Below are 17,913 nucleotides of genomic sequence, written 5' to 3'. Positions count from 1 at the left end.
ATAGCTCACTACCCTAAGGATATAATGGGTCTCAGTTGGATTAATGGGATATCTCTGATGAATAAAATACTATCTACCTGGGCCATTCTGTACCACATAGCACAAGAGAAATTATATGAGCAGCCAAATGAAGCTCAAACATAAAATAAATTAGATAAAGGGTAATTTAAAGATTCTAAATATACAATACTTAATCTCCAATTAATATAACCTGGGTTATATTATTATATCTGAAACCAGCGAACTCTAAGGATTTTGTATCTATTCCAAATTTGATTACTTTTTATATGCTATTCTATTAGAGCTGTTTCATAGAAGCAGGTTAGTTCTGGGTATATACACTCTTAGTATGTATATATATTTTTGAGGTACATGAGATGTTTTGATATAAGCATGCAATGTGAAAAAAATCACATCACAGAGAATGGGGTATTCATTACCTCAACCATTCATCCTTTGTGTTACAAATGATATAATTACACTCTTAGTTATTTTAATTTGTACAATTAAGTTATTATTGGCTATAGTCAAAAGAAAAGGATTCCATAAATCAAAGACATATCTGAACCTCCAGGTTTGTTGCAGCTCTGTTCTTAATAGGTAAGATTTGGAAGCAACCTAAATGTTCATCAACAGATGAATGGATAAAGAAAATATGGCACATAGATACAATAAATGTATTTTTAATGAATTCACTGAATATAGACATTTTCTCTCAGCAAACAGATTATTTATTGGACAACTCTAAAATAAACTAATTTTTGTGCAGAAGTGTTTTTGCACATTATCTTCCTCATGTCGGATTCCCCAGAAATGGGTTTGAGATAATTTGTATGAAAGTTACGAATTAAGGAAATGTTTTCAGGAGAAACTGGTAAGAAATAAAGAGAACCAGAATAAAGAAAGAAAAAGAAAAACAAGCAAGAAAGTGACTTCAGGCCAATCATTCCTTTAACCTAATCTTACAAGGAATCTGTGAAGTGCAAATTATCCCTAAGCATTGTCCATTGTCCCATCTTCAGGCAAGTGAGCTTGAATGAAGAGATGAAAACTCAGACACATCCAGTTCTCTGCAAATGTATGGAAAGTGACTCCAGTTGAAGGAGGGCAGTTCTTCCAAAGAGGAGTAGAATTATGGACTATTAGTATCCAGAACCATGAGAAAGGGACAGAGAAATGGCCAAAGACAACTGAAGTATAGCATCACTAGTAGCTGTTACTGAATACAAATACTTAGAATATTTTGGATTCTTTTTATAAAAGATATAAACTGAAATTCCATTGCCTTGGTGAAAAGTTAATCACATACTTTCTGTTAAACTTTGTAGAACACGTGTCCCATCATTTTATGCCTAAACTTGTCTTTCACCTATTTTGGGAGGGAAAATTGTTCTGATTCCATATGCTTCTCTATAAACATTGAAGCACAATTTTAATACAAAATCCGTGCAGACTACTGCAAAAACCTAAGTTCCATTTGTGAACTGAGGAGCCATGCCAGGTCTGCTGGTGCAGATTCAAAATAATATTATTTTGTATTTTGTTTCCATCAACATTTAGGACTTCAGCAAATTTTATGCACCATGGTACCTCTCTTCTTTATTTCTCTTAATTTGTGCAATGCACAATGGTCCCTTAAACTTGACTCACTACCCTAGGGATTAAATGGGTTTCATTTGGATTAATGCGATATTACTGATGGATAAAATACTATCTACCTGGGCCATTCTGTTCCACATAGCACAAGGGAAATTATATGAGCAGGGGAATGGAACTCAAACATAAACTAAATTAGGCAAAGGATAATTTAAAGAATCCAAGTACACAATACTTAATCTCTCATTAATATAACTTGGCATGTATTATTATGTCTGAAACCAGTGAACTCTAAGGATTTTGCATATGTTCCAAATTTGATTACTTTTTATACTCTGTTCCATTAGAGCTGTTACATAGAAGCGGGTTAGTTCTGAGTTTTTAATCTCATTCTTCAAATAGCAAGTAGTGTGCTAATATCATTCTGGGTTTTTAGAATATTTCTTTAAACAACTACCACTGTATTTTGTTCATTAGATGTAATCATTGGTTTGTAGACTGAGGAAACTGTCTAACAGTGTCTTCCTGTAGATACCTTTACACAAAGTAAATGTTAATTAACTAAAAACTAGACAGATCATATACTAGTTTTGGGTTTAGTGAACTACTAAGCCCCTATCTGCGGAAAGGAGAAAAAAGAAAAAGACATGCTGGATTGTTTTTTGAATGGCATCCACTTTTATATCTTCTATTTTTTTTTTATTTTTCTATTTCTTCTATATCTTTTTTGGAATTAAAACCACTTACCCTTACTTGCATAGAATTTAAGTTACATGCCAAAATTCAGTTTGGGGGACACAAAGCAATATTTATTATGTCATTACTATGTACTGGGTACTGTGTTAGGGACTGGAGATGTAAAAATGAATAAGAGATGCCCTGGCTTCAAATAGACCACTGTTTTTAAAATATAAAATAGATATTATAACATAAGTAACTGACAATTATTAGGTGTTGGTTACTTCACATAGAAATTTTACTTATTTTCAAGGATTTAAGAGTGATTTGAAAAGCGTCTAGTGCCACCCACACTTTCCTCCCAACCTACAAAAATCTCTGTGCAGAACACAAGGTATTTATCACAACAATTGAACAGATGAGAAAAGTGAGGCTCGGAAATACGGTGACTTGTTACTCTCACGTCTGTGGCCAAGACTCCTGTGAGGTATCGATGCCTATCATTTCTCACCTCCTGCTTGCCTTTCAACCCAATGAAACCTGAGTTCTATGCCCAGGACTCTAGCAACTTCTCTCACTAGTAAATTCTACCTCCTCTTTGTTACTAAATTAGTGTTTCCCTTTCAGTCCTTGTCTGCCTCATTGTCTGCAATATTTTACAGAATTGACTGCTCTCTCTTCTCCAGACTTTTGTAGCTTAACGTTCTCTCAGGCTTTCTTTTATCTTTGGTCTTATTGATTGATTGATTTTTCTTGTCGTTCTTTTGTTAGTCTTTAAAATGGATTTACAAGAAACTTCTTGTCTTCCTATCTTCTTATAAATTATTTTACTTGATTGGTTTAATATATTTTTGCAGCATTAAAGATTACTTAATTGATTAGTTGAATCATTATAACTACTATCTAGATATTTTTGTGAGAATAAGGTTTGGTCTTACCTCTTAAATATAAATAAAAGAGATATAAAAAGAGATAAAGGAGTCTAGGACTTTCTTGAGTTTTTCAAAGAGGGAGCTGGAGAGTTGTTAATGGAAATCACTCAGGTGAGGAAATATAAGATGGGGAAAAGCTTTGCAGATGGAGATTATATGTGGAGTTTAATTTGGGGCTTACTAAATATGACAGCCTAGTGGGCCATCTTAATGGTGATGGCTACACCATACACAAAATATATGAGAAGGAGATAGTAGATTTAGGAGCAATTAGTAAATAGTGGATCAATGAAGCATAAAAAATTAATAGGATAACTGAAAAAGCACAGTCTTAGAGAAAAACTGATTTGAAATATGATTAACAGTTCAATTAGAGATATATCCATGTCATCCAAATGTAGATCTCCAGGAGTACAATTATTTTTACATTTTGGCCCTCAAATCCCAGAAGTTCCTCAGATATCAATGTGAGCTCTCAGGAAAAGTAACAAGAACAGAACTTTAGGGGTTTGAGGCTTTGAACTCCCCCACTCATGGATTCAATCAAAGAAGCTATAGTATTGCTGATAATTTTATTCATTCATTGACTGCTGGCATAAAAGTTTGAGAACTGACAAAGAAAACCCATATTTATTTGGATGACAAAACTGAGACTAGAGAAAATTTAAGCTATTTGATGAAATTTACATAGCTTATAAGGAACCAAGAATAATGTTGGGTGTTTCTCCCAAACATTGTTTCATCAGTAGCTTGTACTGTCTTCTCCATTTGGCTGGCATTCATAGCATCTTTCAGTCCCATGCTTTGCTTTTGAGTCTCACTCATACTTCTTTGATTAATACTATCTTTATCTATCTCATAAATTACAGAGACAATTGTCCCTACACTTGCCTAACACCACACTACTCTACCTTGCTCAATCCTTTTCCAAATGAAGTAATCTTTCTGAAAGGCAAATTGGATGATATCAACCCATCGCTTAAAACCACTCAGAACACTCAATTGTCCACAAGATAAAGTGCTAACAAACAAGTTATTAAAACTCTCCCTTATTTACTTTCTATTTTCATGTTATATAAATCCATTCACTAAATATTTCTGTACATGTTATGTTCCAAGTATTTTTCAATGATAAATAAACCTTCATTCAGTTTAATGCATGATAGAGTAGACAGATATATTAAAATTTAATATACATAGTATTTAATGAATACAAATTGTGGTGACTTAAGAAAATAACAAGATACTATGAAAGAATTTAAGAACAAGGGTCTAATTTTATTGTATTTTCAGAAAATATTTTTCTAAAGATACATGAGGTAAATAGGAGTTAGTCAAACATTCAGGAGAAGAGATTTCTGGCAGGAGAGACAACATTTGAGAAGGTCCTGCAACAGAAAACAGATTGGTTTCTTGGGGGAACTGAGAGTGCTAGTTGTGGTTGGATTCCAGTAAACGAGAGGAAAGTAGGAAGGAGTTTAATATGGGTATAGAGAGACTGCTTATTGCAGTTGCTGAAATAGGTCATCTCTCTCTCTCTCTCTCTCTCTCTCTCTCTCTCTCCCCCCATTCTCTATCTCTTTCTATCTCTCTCCTCTTGCCTACTATACTTGCTACTCCCTCTGTCTTAAACTATATATTCTGCTTCTACACATGTTATTTATATATCTTTTGAATAATTCTTTTCATTTTATAGACCACAGAGTAAATGTTGCCCTATTTGGAATGTGTATTAGTTACAATGCTGTAACAAACAACCCCAAGATGTCAGTGATTAACATAATGAAGTCACCCAACATATATGCTCCAGATTAGACAGTTCTTCTGGAAGACTCTTTGTGTGTGGTGACTTGCTGACCTACTTCATTCCAAATAGTGATTCTAATACCCACTGAACTCACAGGTTCAGTCAGTGTGTGGGAAGAGAGAGAGATTATTTATGGGTCAGACTTGGAAGTGTCCAGCCTAAGAATAACTTAACCCAGATTGAAAGGGCCAAAATTCTGTCCATGGCCACTCCCATCTGTAAGAAAGGCTATGAGACAGAAAGGGCAATGGGCATAGTAAACAAGTCATCATTCTCTGCCACATTCCTCTTTTTTGGCACCAAGTATCAGAAATGTCTCGAATTTCTCCCGTGTAAAGAATGCAACCAGCCTCTTCCTGAGACACAGAACCTCAATTCCCGTCCAGTCACTGTATCCATCTCAAAGTTCAGGATCTCTAAGAAAGGCATGGTCCATGGCATTATGTCTAAATGTGTCTCTTCATAGCTCTTCACCCCATGAACCAAAAAGACTAGTTGTTTTCAACGCAACTTTAAACAATCATGGGACAGCTGACTGCTTAGAGATGTATCAGAATAAAAAACATGTGGAGTCATCTGATGATAGCAAAGGTGAAATCCTACCAGAAAGCAAGGAAGGAATGAAAGAAGAACCTAGAACACCACTTACAGTATTAGAAATTGAGCATCATGTCTGAGGCAGGAGAATCATTTGAACCCAGGAGACGGAGGTTGCAGTGAGCCGAGATTGCGCCAGTGCTCTCCAGCCTGGGTGACAGTGTGAGACTCCATCTCAAGGAAGAAAAAAAAAAAAAAGAAGAAAGAAAGAAATTGAACATCATAAAGATAATGAGAATTGTTTATGTCAGACACTAGGCTAAGTGTACATTTTTTTTTCTTTAAATTCTCAAAGCAACAATTTGGGTTGGGCATTATCATTAGCCCCATTTTACTGATAAAGAAACTTAAATTCAGAAAGGTTAAGAAACTTGCCTCAGTTTACACAGATACTAAATTGTTGGAATTAGATTTTAAGATTTTCTGGAAAAAAAAAAGGTTGTCCGAATTAAGAATTAAAAATCTTAATCATTATTATATACTATCTTTCATATCTTAATTTAAATAGCTAAGGAGCCAATTAATGTATTTTTAGATTATTATTGCAAATTATATACCAGGGGAAAATTCACTAAAATTTCAGAATAGCAACCACTATAATATATAGATTTATATTAGAAGGGTTTTGAAAGTATTTACAAATAAAATAATGATACTTAAATACAAAATTATTTAACTTTGAACCTAATAATTTACACTAGCTCATTGCATTTGAACAATAATTTCAAATTCTCCAATCTTTAATAACTCAGATGCCTTTGGCATCAGCTCCGTTACTCTAATTTTTTTTTTTTTTTTTTGAGATGGAATCTCTCTGTCGCCCAGGCTCAAGTGCAGTGGCAGGATCTCAGCTCACTGAAACCTCTGCCTCCCAGGTTCAAGCAATTCTCTACCTCAGCCTCCTAAGTAGCTGGGACTACAGGCACACACCACCATGCCTGACTAATTTTTGTATTTTTTTTTAATAGAGATGGAGTTTCGCCATGTGGGCAAGAATGGTCTTGAACTCCTGACTCAGGTGATCCACCCGCCACAGCCTCCCAAAGAGCTGGGATTACAGGCGTGAGCCACAGCTCCAAACCTAAAATTTTAATAATAATGAATATATCAGAATAAGGCAATACTTCATTTTAAGATTTATTTTCTTGAGAAATTGCTTGTAATTAATAAATTCATCATAGTTCACTTCAAATTCACATAATCCAAATAAGGAAATTGTTCTTCATCCAAAATTTCCCCATAGAAATATGAACAGGATTTCTGGATAAATGTAAATGTAAAGGTACATATTTATTTTCATGGAAAGAATTGTAAAGTTTTCTAGTCTTACTATGATAATTTAGACAATACACTGAAACAGCTAGATGTACTACCTTGTTTAGTAGAGCACTATTTTCCCTAAATGTCAGCAGAGACTGTTTAAAATGACTTTCTGCCATGTATCTTTCAGGAAGAACTTTTACATAGGCAAGATATTTTTGACAGTAGTTGCATTTTATGAATTGAAATGATAAGGTATCCTTTAAATTTCCCACTCTGATAAAGAATTATGTTCCTATTTTGTAACACTTTTATTTAATAGAATGTCTTCTTTTACAATAAGCAGAGACTTTTTCCTACTGAACTTCCAGTGATATCTGAAAAACATAACTACAGTTCTGTTATCACACACAATTTTTATTTTTTAAAAAATAACACACAGAGTTCCAATAATGTTTCTCGTTCATACATGTTTTCTCTGTAAAGCATTTATTTAATTGGCTAGCGGCTTTCTTCAGACTTTGAATTTATAATTTTCAAAAGGCAAATATAGCAATTAAGAGCCTGGAAGAAATCCCTCATCAAATTAGAATCAACTGGCAAATTTGGACCTTAGCTAATTAACTATACTCTTAAAAATTTTGCTGAGAAATGAACTCAATTTAAACTTAAATTAATTAAATTAAATATATTCTAATACTTGATAACTCAAAACCCATTCATTTCAGTTTAGTGTGTTCAATACAACCAAGTCTTGTCTTCTGACCTGATATACGTCTCACCCCAAGAAGTTATGCAGTTAACATTACAAAGTACAAGGATTATGCACTAAACAGTGTCAGATACCATTAACGTGGCCTAATAAAATTATATGTAACGCTGTTACAACTGAAGCATAAATAAATGTGAAAAAACAAAGTAGTTCTTTTGTTTCTATAGTGTCATTTAATTGAATTAGTAAAAAAAAAAATAATAATCTTCATTTTCTCAAGCACTGAATTGTTTCCCTTGCAATTATTCACTAAACTGGTCCCTACTAGCAATTTTATTGTGGTGTGTTTTTGAGATTTTTTGTTTTAATGTTCCACAATTCTCCTCTGCACAAATTCTTGTTTGGCACTTTTCAAAAACGCAAGGAATTAAAAGACCTATTTAATTCAATTATTTTCAAAATGTTTTTTGTTATTATGTGAAAGATTTTAAGTTCAAGGGATCTATTGTAAAAAAGGGCGAATATAGTCAATCCCAATGTCATGTATTCTTCAAGATTACTAAGACCGTGGATTTTGACTGTTCTTACCACAAAATGATAAGTATGTGATGCAATTGTGTGTCAGAACTTTGTTGTACATAATAAATATATACAGTCATGTCAATTAAAAATAAATTATTTTTCTAAAAAGTTTAAAAAGATGAAAATATTTATAAAATGACAAAACCAAATGTTTCCATTGAGAAACATTTGAGTGAGATAAAGACAGTGCTATACTAATTAGTAGGAACTTTAGTGAGATAAAGATAGTGCTATACTAATTAGTAGGAACTTTAAGCAATTATGTATAGGTAACTTTTGCATAAACAAAGGCTATCAGGTGATATGCAGTTGAGAGGTTGGTTATTTTATTTATACCTCATAATAACCATTATTGCTGGGATAAAAATAAGACATTATTTTCCCAGTAAAAAAATATTGTTATGCCTGTTATTCTAGTGTACTTATTAATTATTGACAGTGCCTTGCTTGGAATATAACATTATATAGTTGGTTAATTATTAGATCCCTTTTGTGTGGAATGGGTACCAAGATTTAGAGAAGTATGTTGAGGTAATGAAGGTAAAATATTGTGAGTGAGAGGAAACTCTGAGTCCTCATAGAATTTCTAGACACGCAGAAATAGAATGAAATAGAATGACTGGTTTTTGAAGTGCAAAGGGAATTGTATTTATTTATTTACAGTTTTCTGGAAGATCTGTCACTGGGCTAAGTGGGGATTTAGACGACATGTGTACAGGAAGACCTGACTGGTCTTATTAATCTAGCATAGTCATCTACTAAGCAAAGTCAGCAAAACCTAGTTCATTTATGTTGATTTTATCTTCATTTTTCCATGTCTTTTTGTTTATGTTTCATACTGTATATAATTTAATAGTTTCATAGTGCTCTATAGGTTTTAAGTTTAAAATATATATATGTTGAAGACCTGATTGCAATATCTGTACTGATGGGGCTTGGCAAACAAATTGATTTTGGCAACCTTCCTCTAACATATGCTGAGTGTTTGTTAGGCACTGTTAATAGTCTGGAGACTAAGACAATATAATCTTCTCATAGTCTGTGATTTAAAGACCCAAAAACAGTGCCTAAAATATTTTGACTATTTTTTTTTATATTGAGTCTTGCCCTATAGCCCAGGCTGGACGCTATTAATATTATGTAACAATGAAAATAGCGTCAAGTGTACAACTTTTTTCTGGTATTTGTTTTTGGTGCTATACATAATATTATCAGTTAAAAAGTCACATAAACAGAGTTTCCTTGTAATAATACTCAAATTTTCTTCCTGCGATCTACTGAAATACTAAAATGAGAAAATGGAGACGAGTAGTCGTTTAGGAAAATATTACATTAAGTGCTTAAAATGTCATTAGAGAAACAACTAAAACTTTGCAAAAAAAAACCATTAGTATGTAACATTACATCAACACATGAAACAATGTGGTTTAGTATATTATGTAAGTCCTTGGCATAGTAGATTTTTAAACATTACATGGAAAGCATTACAAATTTAATTTTAAAATATTCATATTCCTGGCTATCTTGAAATTTAAGCCAGATTATATGAGATACATCATGCATTTTCTAACATACCTTTCAGGATAATTATTCTTTATTCTTCTCTCTTTGAAATAGATAGTGAGACTGTAATGTTCATGTATATTTAATTTCTGGCTCGCTTAATAGGGAGAAACTACAAATTTGCAATATCTGATTCATGGCAATTTTTCAGCATGGAAACTTTCTATTTTCACTTATAAGGAAATATAAGCTGTAACTTTCTAACACGTTTACTACAGAAATGGTTTTTTACTTTCAATTTATCAGGCTAAAGTATTTAAACATCAACAGAAAGCTAGCATATGGAAAAGAGAATGCAAGTGCGTACTAACTTATTCTCTATTGTCAATTTCATACCAACTACTAAAAACAAAGCAAATAAAATCACATGAACCAAATTTAAGAACCCACAATTTAGGGCCTACCACTACAGGATGAGTTTATGTAGTTGCAAAATTAAGCCTAAATATAATTGTCAGAGTCAATGAAGGAAGTTTTTTGTGAAAGTGACAAAGCTCTGAGACGAGGCCCTATATAGGAAGAGTGAGGTAAGTTAAACAAGTATAAACAAGTCAAATTCCTCATAACATCATGTGTAACTGACCCAGTTATCCTAAGAATCTTTACATTTCCATGTTAAAGGCTAAAAGGAAGTCTCCAAATCTTTGAATGAAAAACTGAATTAAAATGTTCTGAGTAATTTATGTCCATTTTAGACCTACTTTACCTGTGTCAATGAAATATGCATACAAAAAAAATCAATATTTTGCTCAAATAAACATAGCTTCATATACAATTTTTAAATAATTGTAATAAAAATATATCATTTGTAATCAAAATGTCATTATTACAATTAGTTAAAATAGAAAGATCATTAACACAATTAATGTTATATGGTGCTACTGTAAATAAGTCATTTTAAAAGCAAAAGTATTTATCATTTGAGAAAAGATAAGAGAATGATTGTTATTCTAAACTTACTTGTGTTTTGCTACAACCAAAGACTGTCAATAGAAAATGGTTTTATTATGTACTAAGAGTATAAGTTGGATAAAAAGTCTGCAGTCTATGATGTTACAAAGGTAAATATCCAGACAAATTCATAGACACTCATTTTCTGGACAAGCACACTTTTACGTTTACTTGGGTCTCTTTTTCAGACGGTCCTTATGTATAATGTACATTTGGACAGATAAGTAAACTATTAGTTTCTAGTATGTACAGTACAAAATAACATATAATCATATATTTTATGACTTACTGTTAATCTGTTCAAGTTTAACAAAGAGCCATAGGTTCAGACGCTGGGTTGCCACTGTCTGCGTGCTTGCCCTTTTAAACAGTAGGTCATTTGCCTCTTTTGAGGAGCAGTTTCTAGTCCATCCTGAATGAGCTGTAAAATCTCAGTGCTATCTGCAAATTGGGAAAGAGTGGAAGTGACAGAATTTTTGGCTAGATTTTCTTCTTTGGGAGTGAATCAAGCTAATTTTCTGAAGGAGTCGTCTGGCAGGCACAGCACTATATCTGGCCATAAATAAGTTCATGGTCATGGTAACTAGAAGAAGATGAGGGCTTTTTGCTGGGGCTATCGGAGTGGGGGAACTGGAGCACAGAGAAGAGGCACGGCACACAAGAAAACAAAAGAGACGAAGACATACACTCTAAACCAAGTAGACATTCAGCCATGCTGAAGGATGAGTTAATAACAGCAGGAGGCAAGGAACAACTTGTTTACTGTTACTGGGAAGAGAACAGAAAGTGCATGCTGAGGTGGAAATCCACTTTGGGCCTAAAAGCAACTTCTAACTCAAATATGCATTCTCTCCCACTGATATATTTTCTAATTTAACTCCTAGCATATAGCAAAAATTAGATATGTAATTTATGATTTGATTTCAAATGAATGAAATAAACAGTATGTTGTGTTTTGGGGAGAGAGTAAAACACAGCATTGGTGTGCAAGCTCTGAATTTATCCTGCTTAGCTATGGTACTAACCTCAAAATTTACAAGTTCTTGTGAAATAGGATGAGTTAATTAAACTTCATATTTCTCACCTGAAAATAAGGATTAAACTGACACAATAATGTCACTCTGTAGAGTAAATAAAATAATCTTGTCAAATAATTTAACCCAATAATCTGCACATATTAAATGCCTTTTAAGACATTTTTATTATTTCCAAAAATAATTGTTTAACAACTTCACAATCCTAACTAATTTCAAAAATAGAGTTAAAGGTACTGAAATAGGTATAGTGGAAATCAAAGATGAACACATCTCTGCCCACCAAGAATACACGGATTTTTGGCAAAGAGTTTTCAACTGAAATTTTGCTGTTATTATTTAGCCACTCTGGAACAGAGAGCTAGGAGAGAAGTCCAGCATTTCTAGAATTCAAGTAGAAACTCCTATTAATATCTAGTGCTATTCAGGAGCATTGGTCAAAGGACACACGATGATACTTGCATAGGAGGAATAAGTTCAAGAGACAGATTGTAGAATATGGTGACTATAGTTAATGATGATATATTGAGTTCTTGAGAAATGTTAAGAGAATGAATATTGTATTCTCACTACAAAAATGCTAATTATGAGAGGTAATCCATTTGTTAATATACCTAGATTTAACCATCCCACAGTGTATATGTAATTGAAAATATTATGCCAGCATGATGAATACATAGAATTCTAGGTTAATTTAAAACTTATTAAATTTGATGAGAGAAGCATTATTTGTCAAGTGGTTTCTTTGCAGCTGCTAACAATTTTTATATGAACTGCTATTTTAGTTTTGAGTCAAAATAAAATAATTGGTGAATTGCTTCATTTGGATTCAAAACTGAAATAACAGTTTATATATACACACACACACACACACACAAATGTGTATATATACATACATATATATACCATAAATATGTACCATAATTCTGTATACCTACCTGTATACCCAGTATATCCATTTATGTAAGAGTGTGTGTGTGTGTATTTATGAAGGCATATATATATATCCGTTTATGTAGGTGTGTGTGAATATATATATGGTAGGCATAAATATATAGGTATGTATGTAGTTAGGTAATGTAGGTATGTGTACATATCTACATATATATCTACCTATGTACATATATATCTACCTATATACATACACACATCTGCATATATACACACCTACCTATATGGAGATATATACATTTATGGTGTGTATATATAGGTATACAGATATATACATTTATGTAGGTGTATATATACCCTGCTAAATATATAGGTAGGTGTATGTACATACATATATATGCCATAGGTGTATACTTACATAAATATTTTTCTAAATATATAAATATTTTTTATTTCATTATCTCTTCATTCCATTCATTCAAGAAAGAAGCATAAAAATTTAAAAGCATTTTGTACTCAAGAAAAGTGCAAACATGTGTCAAAATTTGGGGAATACAATTATAGCCAAATTTAGAGGGAGATTTATAGCACTAAATAGCTATGTTAGAAAAAAATGTTCTCAGATCAGTTACCTCATTTTCTATCTTAAGAACTAGAAAAACAAGAGTAAATGCAAGTGTAAATAATTGGAAGAAAGAAGATTATAAAAGCAGAACAGACATCAACAAACTAGAAAGTAGAGAGAAACAAGAAATGGGGAAAGGATTCCCTATTTAATAAACGGTGCTGGGAAAATTGGCTAGCCATAAGTAGAAAGCCGAAACTGGATCCTTTCCTTACTCCTTATACGAACATTAATTCAAGATGGATTAGAGACTTAAATGTTAGACCTAATACCATAAAAACCTTATAGGAAAACCTAGGTAGTACCATTCAGGACATAGGCATGGGCAAAGACTTCATGTCTAAAACACCAAAAGCAACCGCAACAAAAGCCAAAATTGACAAATAGGATCTAATTAAACTAAAGAGCTTCTGCACAGCAAAAGAAACTACCATCAGAGTGAACAGGCAACCTACAGAATGGGAGAAAATTTTTGCAATCTACTCATCTGACAAAGGGCTAATATCCAGAACCTACAAAGAACTCAAACAAATTTACAAGAAAAAAACAAACAACCCCATCAAAAAGTGGGCAAAGGATATGAACAGACATTTCTCAAAAGAAGACATTCATACAGCCAACAGACACATGAAAAAATGCTCATCATCACTGGCCATCAGAGAAATGCAAATCAAAACCACAATGAGATACCATCTCACACCAGTTAGAATGGCAATCATTAAAAAGTCAGGAAACAACAGGTGCTGGAGAGGATGTGGAGAAATAGGAACACTTTTACACTGTTGGTGGGATTGTAAACTAGTTCAACCATTATGGAAAACAATATGGCGATTCCTCAAGGATCTAGACTAGACGTACCATATGACCCAGCCATCCCATTACTGGGTATATACCCAAAGGATTATAAATCATGCTGCTATAAAGACACATGCACACGTATGTTTATTGCAGCACTATTCACAATAGCAAAGACTTGGGATCAACCCAAATGTCCATCAGTGACAGACTGGATTAAGAAAATGTGGCACATATACACCATGGAATATTATGCAGCCATAAAAAAGAATGAGTTTGTGTCCTTTGTAGGGACATGGATGCAGCTGGAAACATCATTCTCAGCAAACTATCACAAGAACAGAAAACCAAACACCACATGTTCTCACTCATAGGTGGGAACTGAACAATGAGATCACTTGGACTCGGGAAGGGGAACATCATACACCGGGGCCTATCATGGGGAGGGGGGAGGGGGGAGGGATTGCATTGGGAGTTATACCTGATGTAAATGACGAGTTGATGGGTGCTGACAAGTTGATGGGCGCAGCACACCAACATGGCACAAGTATACATACATAACAAACCTGCATGTTATGCACATGTACCCTAGAACTTAAAGTATAATAATAATAATAATAAAAATAAATAAATAAAGTAAAAACAAGAGAGAAAAATCAATAAAAGTGAAATACAATTATTTGAGATCAATAAAATTAACAAACTTCTAGCCAGACTGATAAGAAAAATAGAGAGAAGATTAATTACCTGACCATGAATCTTAAAAGTGAAACCTGTGGAGAGTCTACAGATACTTAAAGGAAAGTAAGAAATTAGTATAGAAAATGTTGTGCCAATAAATTCAAAAATTTAGAAGAAATAAGAAAATTTGTTGAAAGACATGCACTACCAAAGTTCCTTCGAGAAAATATAGATAACCTGTACAGCCTTATATGTATCTATTAAATGAAATTGTTGAAATATTTGTCAAACCAACAAAAGAACTTATAAGTGGCTTCCTTAATAAAATGTACTTAATTAAAAATGAAACTATATCAATTCTACAAAACTCTTCCAGAAAAACTGAAGGAGAAATACTTCATAATTTATATTTCTGAGGCCAGCATTAACCTGATACCAAACTGATGATATTACAAATACGGAAAACCACAGACCACTGTTTCCCATGAAATTTGACACAAAAACTTCTAACAAAATGTTGGCAACTTATTTGTATAAAGTGACTGCACATTAATACTAAGTTGGATTTACTCCAGTAGTGCAAGTTTAGTTTAACATTTGAAAATAATAGAAAAAAAAAAAAAACTCTTAAAATTCATATGGAAATACAAAGGCCCCAGATTGCCAAAGCAGTTTTGAGAATAAAGAATAAAGGTGGAGGAATCACACTATTTGATGTCAAAATATGTGAAAAAGCTATAGCAACCAAAACTGCATGTCACTGGCATAAAAACAGACATGCAGACCAATAGAAGAGAATAGAGAAGCTAGAAATAAATCTATGCATTTACAGCCAACTGAATTTTCACAAAGATGTCATAAACATACATGGGGGAAAGGACAATCTCTCATATAATCAAGGCTGAGCAAACTGGATATTCACATGTAGGAGAATAAAGCTAGATTCCTTTTTCTCATTTTACACAAAGGTCAATGATTTAAGACTTAAATATAAGACCCAGAACTATGAAACTACTAGGAGACTACATAGGGGAAGTGTTTCATGAAATTAGACTGGGCAAGAATATTTTTAAATAAGATCTCAGAATCACAAAAAACAGAAGCAAAAATAGACAAATAGGATTACATCAAACTAAAAAGTTTCTGCACACAGCAAAGGAAACGTTCAATAAACAGATAATATACAGTATGAGGGAATGTATTTGCTAACTATGCATCTGAAAACGGTCAACATCCAGAATGTATAAGGAACTCAAGCAACTCAATAGTAAATACACAACCGAATTTTTAAAAACTTAGGAAAATATCTGAATAGACATTTCTAAAAAGTTGATATACAAATGGCCAACAGATGTAGGAAAATATGTTCAACACCATCAATAATCAGGGAAATGCAAATCAAACCCAAAGTGAGATATCACCTACTCTGTTAAAATTACTATTATCAAAAAGACAAAAAATAACAAATGTCTGTAAGGATATACAGAAAGATATGCACTCTTGATGAAAATGTAAATTAGTACAGGCATTATAGAAAGGGGTGTGGATGTTTCTAAAATAATTAAAAATGGAACCACTATAGGACCCAGAAATCCTATTGCCAGTTATATATCCAAAGGAAATAAATCAGTATGTTCAAGAGATATCTGCGTTCTCATGTTTAATGCATCACTAGTACTAAAGTGATTAATACAGAAAATTACACACACACACACCCCCACGTACAGACAGAGAGAGAATGGAATACTACTCAGTCAGAAAACAGAATGAAATTCTGTCATTTGCCACGACATGTATGGAACTGGAGAAAATTATGTTAAATGAAATGTCAGACACAGAAAGACAAATATTGCATGATCTCACTCATTTGTATAATTTTTAAAAGCTGATCTCATGGAAGGAGAGAGTAGAATGATAGTTACCAGGAGTTCAGAACGTTAGAGGAGAAGAGGGCAGGAGGGTAAATTGGTCAACAGGAACACAATTACAGATAGGTTAGAGGAATCAGTTCAGTGTTATATTTTACAGTAGAATAGCTATAGTTAACAATATAATTACATTTTAAAATAACTATATTAAAAAGAAAGAGGGTTTTTATGCTTTCATCATAAAAATCCGTAAATGTTTTAGGATTTAATCATAACAGAATGTGTACATGTATTAAAACATTATCCTTTAAATATGAACAATTATTATATGTCAAAATAAAATGCAAAGAATTATAAAACTGCAGTAATGAAAACATTGTAATATTGGACTAAAGACAAACATAAAGAATTCCAAAACTGTAGTAATAGAAACATTATAATATTGGACTAAAGACACAGACAATGGATTAATGGACATGAACATATGTGTGTGTGTGTGCGCGTGCGTGTGTGTGTGCGTACGATCAATTGGTTTTGAGAAAATTGCAAGGGCAATTCAATGGAGAAAATTAAAATTTCTTTAACATTAAAATTATCTTTAACATGATGCTGGAACAAGTGGTTGTCTATTAAGTAAAAGAAACCTCTCACACCATATACAAAAATTATTTAAAATAAAAATAAACCTAAAGATGAAACTTATGAAACACGTAGAAAAAATTTTTTTTTTTTTTTTTCTTTTTTTAATTTATTTATTATTATTATACTTTAAGTTGTAGGGTACATGTGCATAACGTGCAGTTTTGTTACATATGTATACTTGTGCCATGTTGCTGTGCTGCACCCATCAACTCGTCATTTACATCAGGTATAACTCCCAATGCAATCCCTCCCCCCTCCCCCCTCCCCATGATAGGCCCCGGTGAGTGATGTTCCCCTTCCTGAGTCCGAGTGATCTCATTGTTCAGTTCCCACCTATGAGTGAGAACATGCGGTGTTTGGTTTTCTGTTCTTGTGATAGTTTGCTAAGAATGATGGATTCCAGCTGCATCCAAGTCCCTACAAAGGACGCAAACTCATCCTTTTTGATGGCTGCATAGTATTCCATGGTGTATATGTGCCACATTTTCTTAATCCAATCTGTCACTGATGGACATTTGGGTTGATTCCAAGTCTTTGCTATTGTGAATAGTGCTGCAATAAACATACGTGTGCTTGTGTCTTTATAGCAGCATAATTTATAATCCTTTGGGTATATACCCAGTAATGGGATGGCTGGGTCATATGGTACATCTAGTTCTAGATCCTTGAGGAATCGCCATACTGTTTTCCATAATGGTT

At 33.0% G+C, this 17,913-nt stretch overlaps 1 long non-coding RNA gene across 3 annotated transcripts in view; it reads right to left on the bottom strand.

The window, feature by feature from the left end:
- The window catches only part of LOC123575223 (uncharacterized), a 118,892-nt gene that overhangs the window by 53,990 nt on the left and 46,989 nt on the right, over positions 1–17,913 (bottom strand). For 2 of the 3 annotated variants that reach the window (XR_012416935.1, XR_010577354.2), the window contains exon 3: positions 5,663–5,784. The exons of the other annotated variant lie outside the window; for it this stretch is intronic. This is a non-coding gene — a long non-coding RNA (uncharacterized lncRNA). The remainder of the gene's footprint in view (positions 1–5,662; positions 5,785–17,913) is intronic. 3 annotated transcript variants of the gene reach the window in all.

The sequence above is a fragment of the Macaca fascicularis genome, chromosome 8, assembly GCF_037993035.2.
Source record: "Macaca fascicularis isolate 582-1 chromosome 8, T2T-MFA8v1.1".
Classification (NCBI taxonomy): Eukaryota; Metazoa; Chordata; class Mammalia; order Primates; family Cercopithecidae; genus Macaca; species Macaca fascicularis.
The sequence above is the reverse complement of the archived record's forward strand: the minus strand, read 5'-3'. Positions and strand labels throughout refer to the sequence as shown.